Source organism: Camellia sinensis, chromosome 4 (assembly GCF_055761805.1).
Source record: "Camellia sinensis isolate YWXY chromosome 4, ASM5576180v1, whole genome shotgun sequence".
In the NCBI taxonomy this organism is placed as follows: domain Eukaryota; kingdom Viridiplantae; phylum Streptophyta; class Magnoliopsida; order Ericales; family Theaceae; genus Camellia; species Camellia sinensis.
In genome coordinates this window covers 180852597-180860129 of record NC_138964.1, presented here as the reverse complement: position 1 = coordinate 180860129, position 7533 = coordinate 180852597, and positions in this window count along the sequence as shown.

The window sequence follows — 7533 nt, the reverse complement described above, 5'->3', positions numbered from 1 at the left end:
ACCCTAAAACTTGCACGTTTCAAATCACAATGAAATTAGATGTTCAACTTTTGCATGTCGCTGGTCCGACTGAAGGTTGACCAACATGAACTCTGATAGGGGGATGTGTGAATTGAAGCTACACCCTAGCTTGGAATGTGCCCATTGTTGGATTGTCGACGGGGGTACAATGTTGTCTTAACTCCTTCTGGACGTCACTCATGAACAACAACAGTGTGGTTATCCAGACTAGATTTTTTAAGTCCCAGTGTGGGCTTGACCCGATGTGGAATTGGGCTGAAACGTTTATTTACATGGATATGGCATAGCCACATTTTGTTAGTTTAGTGGCGTGTGCAGGCCCATATAACGTATCAGCCCATAAAAGACTATAGTGCATTTTTGCCCAATGTGGCATGCCGCAACATACGCCATCTTGTTAATTCATCATTAAACAGCATACCATACGGGCAGAATTGTAATTTACCACAGATTGGGACCTATGAGAGTGTTATTATACATTTGGGACTAAAAGGTTCACAAGTCACCTAACTAAGATTTATAGGTCAATTTCCCAAAATTAAACCATAATTTACAATCTATTCCATTTTCTCAATTAACAAAGCCAAAAAATTTAATTTAATACTAAATTCAGCTCAATACCGTACTAAATTTTCTTTCAATCCCAACTGAACCCAACCATTAACACTAGTAATATTAAAATTATTTATCACTATTTATTTCAATATTTTAAAGTCAAAGATGCTCTAAACTTAATTTATTAGTTCAACATTGCTTTCCTCATCACCCCAACCAAATAAAGTAATCAACCCCCATCTCTCCTCCACTTTCCTTCCTCTCTTTTCTCCCTCTAACCGATCGCACATGTCACAACCACAGTAGGCATCTTTTGTTAACAAAACAATATTTAAAAATATTATTATGTCATTTAAATTTGTTTAAGTTATACATTTCACGATAAGTAATTGAATTTTTTTTTTCAATACTTTAGGAGATATTATCCCATTGATAAAAGAAATACATTTAGATAAAACCAACATCCCTCTAAAAAAGATGAAAAAAGCCATAAAGGAGGCCTGAGTTCCAAGTACTTGAATCTCAATCACACAATAGTATTTTGTTAATGTGATAATAATAAAAAGAAAAAAAAAATTATATGTAAAAGCATTTCTTATTAAAAATTCTCAAGATTTGACCCTTCTAACAAAATAAAATTTTAATTTTGTCAATTTAAATTCTAATCTTTTAATTTATTTTCAATGTAAACTATTTGTCTATTTTTCTTAAGTAAAACCAATTGAAAAATACATTTTAGTCATTAAACTAAAAAAAAAAAGGAATACTTTAGATATTTTATGGACACTTACATCGAATTTAATGGCTAATATTTTTATCCATCGATTTGATTGGATATAAATAACCAAAATTGAAAATAAATTAAAATATTAGTATTTAAATTGATAATTAAAAATTTATTTTCCTGTAAAAATCAAATCCTGAATTCTTTTTTTTATAATAACTTTTTTTTTAGAGTATTGCTATTCAAGACAAAAAATTAGATCTGATTTTTAAACTCAATGATGTGGTAATTAATTAGGATATTAAACACAACACTTTCTTTCATATATTCTCTAATATATCAACTAATCATATCACTTACACATCATTGAATCTAGAAAATCAGTTTACAAGGTGAACTTGTATATCATTTTCCTTTTTTTTATTACTAAATACAAAGACAATGAATTCTATCAATATTTATTAACTTGAATCTCATTAAATATATATATATATAGTAACAAATAGGTACATTACAACCCAAGGGGGTGTAACATTTTGATAAGACTTTAGGATATAAGTCTTGAAATCCCAGGTTTCACTTTTCCTAGAACTAGCCATCTGGACGACAGTATATATGATTGGTAGGATGAACCTTTCAGGGTTGGACAAACCGTACCTAGTGTTAGGAGTGTGGATTTGAATTTCCGCTCATGTACAAATCCGTAACTTATACGAACCCGTAACTTACCGTTATATAATTGAGTGACTCTATTATGTGATAACTACCTAAAAAATAGGTACATTACAGCTATTGTATGTTTTGTTTATAAGGTGGGACAACTAGCTACCAAAAAATATGCTTTAGGGTATAGGCCTCAATTATTTTTGCTTCCTTTTTCTTCTATCTATCACCTTTGTAGCCATATGATATTAGCCATACATATTCTTGTATGGACCTTGTGGGGATATATTTTCTGAGTACTAACACATGGCAAGGTGACGCCGACGTGTCAGCCGAGGTGCCACGTGTCTTGGTCGTAATGCCGAGGTGATCTCGGCAAGGCCGAGGTTATCTCTGAAGATATCAGAATCCGAGATAAGTGGATAAGGGACAAGAGTCCTAGAATGAAAAGGGAACTCAACCTGGATGAGGGACAAGAGTCCTAGAATGAGAGAAGACTTCAGTTTGTATTAAGATAAGACTCTTAGAGAGTTTATCCTAATCTTACTAGGAGTCCAAGATTAGCAGTAATCCTGAGTCCATAGAAGTTAGACTTCTATTGGGACTAGGTTTATGTTGGCTATAAAATAGAGGCACCCCCATGGATCTAAGGTATGCTTTTAATACTCAAGCTTGTGAGTTTAGCACTTGATTTATCTTTGAGAGATATACTGACTTGACCGTCGGAGTGCCCACGGGTGGTTAAACCACCACTAGAGACTTCTCTTTCTGTTACAAGTTAGCTAGAGGTCATCTATTTTGCCAGTGCTTTTCCAGCTGAATACTAGGCGGGCAGTGTGGTCAGAAAATCACTCACACAATTTGGCGCCGTCTGTGGAAAAGAAAGAAGAATAGATGGCCAATAAAAGAAAGAAGAATAGATGGCCAATGACGGACAGAAGAATCAGACTGGAGACAACGCTCCTGCTGGGAATGGGAGATCTATCAACCTCGACGTTGAAGGGGACAATAGCAACACAGAAACTCGTGGCCAGAGTCACGGAGTGAAAGATGCCAGCCAGGAAGGTGACGCACCAAAGACAACAAATCGAAGCAGATACTACAACGAAGATGACCTCCAGGTATGGAAGGATAGATACCTGCGGAAGAACGAAGACCCTTCCAGAAGGGATGCAAAGACAGGGGGCATGAGCGCTCCCAAGGAGATAACATTCAAGTATAGAAGAACTCATCCTGAGTAAGCAGATCCCGGATTCTAGATCCTGGATCCCGGATCCGAGAAGACATGATCTCAGCCTAGACAAGTAGGCCCAAGAAGACGAGAGCTCAACCTAAGTGAGCAGATCCCGAATTCCAGATCCCGGATCCTAGAAGACATGATCTCGGCCTAGATGAGTAGGTCCAAGAAGAGAAGAGCTCAACCTGAGTGAGCAGATCCAAGATCCTAGCAGACAAGATCTCGTCACTTAAGCCCGAAAAGAGAAGAGCTCAGTAAGCAAATCTTAGATCCCAGAAGATAAAAAAGAAAACACACAAGGTTGGACTGCAGTTAGCCAGGTTGAAGACCTTTTATAAGGTTCGCAAAGGAGTATGTGGAAGCCATGCAGGGGGCAGAGAGAAGAAGAATATGTTTACCACTTGTTGAAATTTGTAGCAATTTACAAGTTGAAGTTAAGCCGAGATTATTGTTTATCTTCACTTGTTGAAATTTATAGCAATTTACAAGTTGAAGTTAAACCGAAGTAATGCTTAACGCTTGTTGAAATTTGTAGCAATTTACAAGTTGAAGTTAAGCCTAGATTATTGTTTATCTTCGCTTGTTGAAATTATAGCAATTTACAAGTTGAAGTTAAACCGAAATAGTGCTTAACGCTTGTTGAAAGTTGTAGCAATTTACAAGTTGAAGTTAAGCTGAGATTATTATTTATCTTCACTTGTTGAAATTTGTAACAATTTACAAGTTGAAGTTTAACCGAAGTAATGCTTAACGCTTGTTGAAATTTGTAGCAATTTACAAGTTGAAGTTAAGCCGAGATTATTGTTTATCTTCACTTGTTGAAATTTGTAGCAATTTACAAATTGAAATTAAACCGAAATAATGCTTAACGCTTGTTGAAATTTATAGCAATTTACAAGTTGAAGTTAAGTCGAGATTATTGTTTATCTTCACTTGTTGAAATTCTGGGTGAATTTACAAGTTGAAGTTAAACCGAGGTCATATTTAACACTTGTTAAAATTCTGTGTGAATTTACAAGTTGAAATTAAACCGATGTGATATTGAACACTTGTTAAAATTCTGTGTGAATTTACAAGTTATAGTTAAACCGAGGTCATATCGAAAGGAAGATGGTTTAACACTTGTTGAAATTTTGAGAAAAATCTACAAGCTGAAGTTAAGCTGAGGTTATGATAAATGATGATGGTTAAAACACTTGTTGAAATTTTTAAGAAAAATTTACAAGTTAAAGACAAGTTCAAGCAATATCTGCGTACTTGTCGAGACTACCAGGTTGTCAAAACTTGAAATATGGAAAACTGAAGTCTTGATAGAAGACATTGAGAAAGTGACAAGTCCTAAGCAACACTTGTGAAAATATTTGTTACAATATTTTCAAGTGTTAAGACAAGGCTGAGATGAGCAAGATTAGAAGTTGTGACAGAGGTATTTTACCCGAAGAGATTGCACAGTCAAGGTGTACTTTGAAGACATGCAAATTATTCTAAGTATAGAATCATACAAGAGCAGAAAAAAGAAGACATACATTCAAAGAAGAAATCAGAGAAATGCATTTAAAGAAGAAAGAAGGCACTTCGGCCTGAATATTGAAAAATAAATTATTCAGACTACAAAAATGGCACGTTGGCCGAATTAAAAGCATACAAAGACAGACAAAGTACAAGGTACAAGGTACAAGGAGTAAAAGAAGGAAACAAAACTACTCGGCATCAATGGCAGGATATAGAAGACAGTTGGGAAGACTTCTCAGCAGCCTTCTCGGCCTCGAGCTTAGCATCGATCTTCCGAAGAGTTTGATCAAAGCTCTTCTCGGTGATTAGCACCTCAGAGTTTGAAGGCAAGGATTGAAAGCAAGAATCTGGAAAAAGACACGGAAAACAGAAACAATTCGTAATCCAGAATAGTGATGAAGCTATCAGGAAATCAAGATAAAAAGATTGCACAGGTGTGTCAAGCCAAGAACAGTGGCAGACATCAAACAGATGTGTGAACAGTGTGTATTCAAAAAGATGATTTGGAAACAACGGGTAAAACAGCAATGGTGATTAAACAATGAAGCAGAGCTTCTTGGAAAGTAACAAGAAATAAAACCAGGAGGAACAGTGGCTTACCAGAAAGAGGGAAGCCGGAATAAGAATTGCCGAAGTCTGACGACGGATGCGAAAATGACAGAATGACGTAAGCTTCACCGGAAGAGAGGAACGAAAATAGTTGCAGAGCTTGAATGCTTGGAACAATGACGGATTTAAGCAAAAGAGCTAGAAAAAGAAAAAGCCAGAGGATTGAATGAAAAAAGAGAAAAATAGTCAAGAAGACGACAAAGTTCAAGAATAAAGCCAAGTGCACAGGCACTAAGTAAGTATGTGAAGAATAAGAAAGTAATGACCCAGACACGATGCTAGCGACAGAAAGCGGATATGACAAGAACAGTGCCAAGCATTCAAACAATTCAAAACTTGAAGATAGACGAAAATAGAAGGCAACAGATGGCAAGTAAACAGATTCAGAGGAGTTATGAAAGATTGAGCTTAATAGCAAGTAAAGAGTTTATGAACCTACAAAGAGAAATGAACGCTGATATGAAAATCGCCAGAGTCAAATAGATGACTAGAAATCGGGAACTCACCAGAGAGTGTGAGTGGAGTAGTTGCAATGATCTTGGAGTTTACGAATTAATGAAACCAGAACCTCGGCTAGGAGGTGGGATTTCAAGCAGCTTGGAAAGCATGAAACTTGATTCTTGACACTAGTGGACAGTATAGTCCAGGGAACTTTGAGGTCGGCGAGTTTGATCTCGGACAGAGGGGCACAGATGAACGAACAGTGTAGATTCCATCACCTCAGAATGCCGAGGTAATAGAACCTAGGGGGCAGTTGTGGGGATATATTTTCTGAGTACCAACACGTGGCAAGGTGACGCCGACGTGTCAGCCGAGGTGCCACGTGTCCTGGTCGTGACGCCGAGGTGATCTCGGCAAGGCCGAGGTTATCTCCAAAGATATCGAAATCTGAGATAAGTGGATAAGGGACAAGAGTCCTAGAATGAAAACGGAACTCAACTTGGATGAGGGACAAGAGTCCTAGAATGAGAGAAGACTTCAGTTTATATTAAGATAAAACTCTTAGAGAGTTTATCCTAATCTTACTAGGAGTCCAAGATTAGCAGTAATCCTGAGTCCATAGAAGTTAGACTTCTATTGGGACTAGGTTTATGTTGGCTATAAAAAAGAGGCACCCCCATGGGTCTAAGGTATGCTTTTGATACTCAAGCTTGTGAGTTTAGCACTTGATTTATCTTTGAGAGATATACTGACTTGATCGTCGGAGTGCCCCTGGGTGGTTGAACCACCGCCGGAGACTTCTCTTTCTGTTACAGGTTTGCTAGAAGTCATCTATTCTGCCAGTGCTTTTCCAGTTGAATACTAGGCGGGCAGTGTGGTCAGAAAATCACTCACACAGACCTAAAATGCGAGCGCATGGATTCTCTCATCTTCATTATTTTATGTCCTTTTATTATTTGAAACCAACTCTTGTTACATGATAAAGGTTTCCATATTTTGTGTAACAAATGGGAAATTCAATAGTATATGCTCTATATGTTCAATTATGATGTCTGGAATTTTTTATTATGATATATTACAGTATTAATTATGATTTAATTATATTTTGTTGTGATATATTAATTATAATCTTTTTAAGCAATTTCAATTGCACACTTAGTAAAATAGATCTTTTAGCTTAGCATAAGAGTATCTTTGATGGTTTGATACGTAATGAATTAATTATTACTATAATTTAGTAATGAATAATGTTAAAATATTTTATTTTAATAATCTTGCTTCAAAAGTACAAAGTAAATTTTTTGAACTGTTCTCTCAAATTATCAAATCAAAATACTATATGTCAGCCCCTAAAGGAAACAGATAGACACCAAAATTTTAACTATAGGTAAATTTTATACTATAATTGACATAATATTTATCTATAGATAAATATATAACAAGTCATATGTCATACTATTTAAAGTGAAATTTTGAAAATAACATATAACAATACAAGTCACATAACCCAGTATCATAACCTATTTGGACTGGGTAACTTGAGAAGAAAATAAAAGAATTTCATTTCCCTTGATCTATATATATATTCGTTTAGATAAGTAGAAAATTGGGAGAGAAAAGAAATCAATTAAATATTGTTTTATTATAATATCAAAACTATATTTTTAGATAAAGAAGAAATAAAAAGACTAGGAGAAAAAAAAAAACCTTAAGGTTTGAGCTTTATAACAAAATGAATTTTTAATTTTACTAATTTAAATCCTAATATATT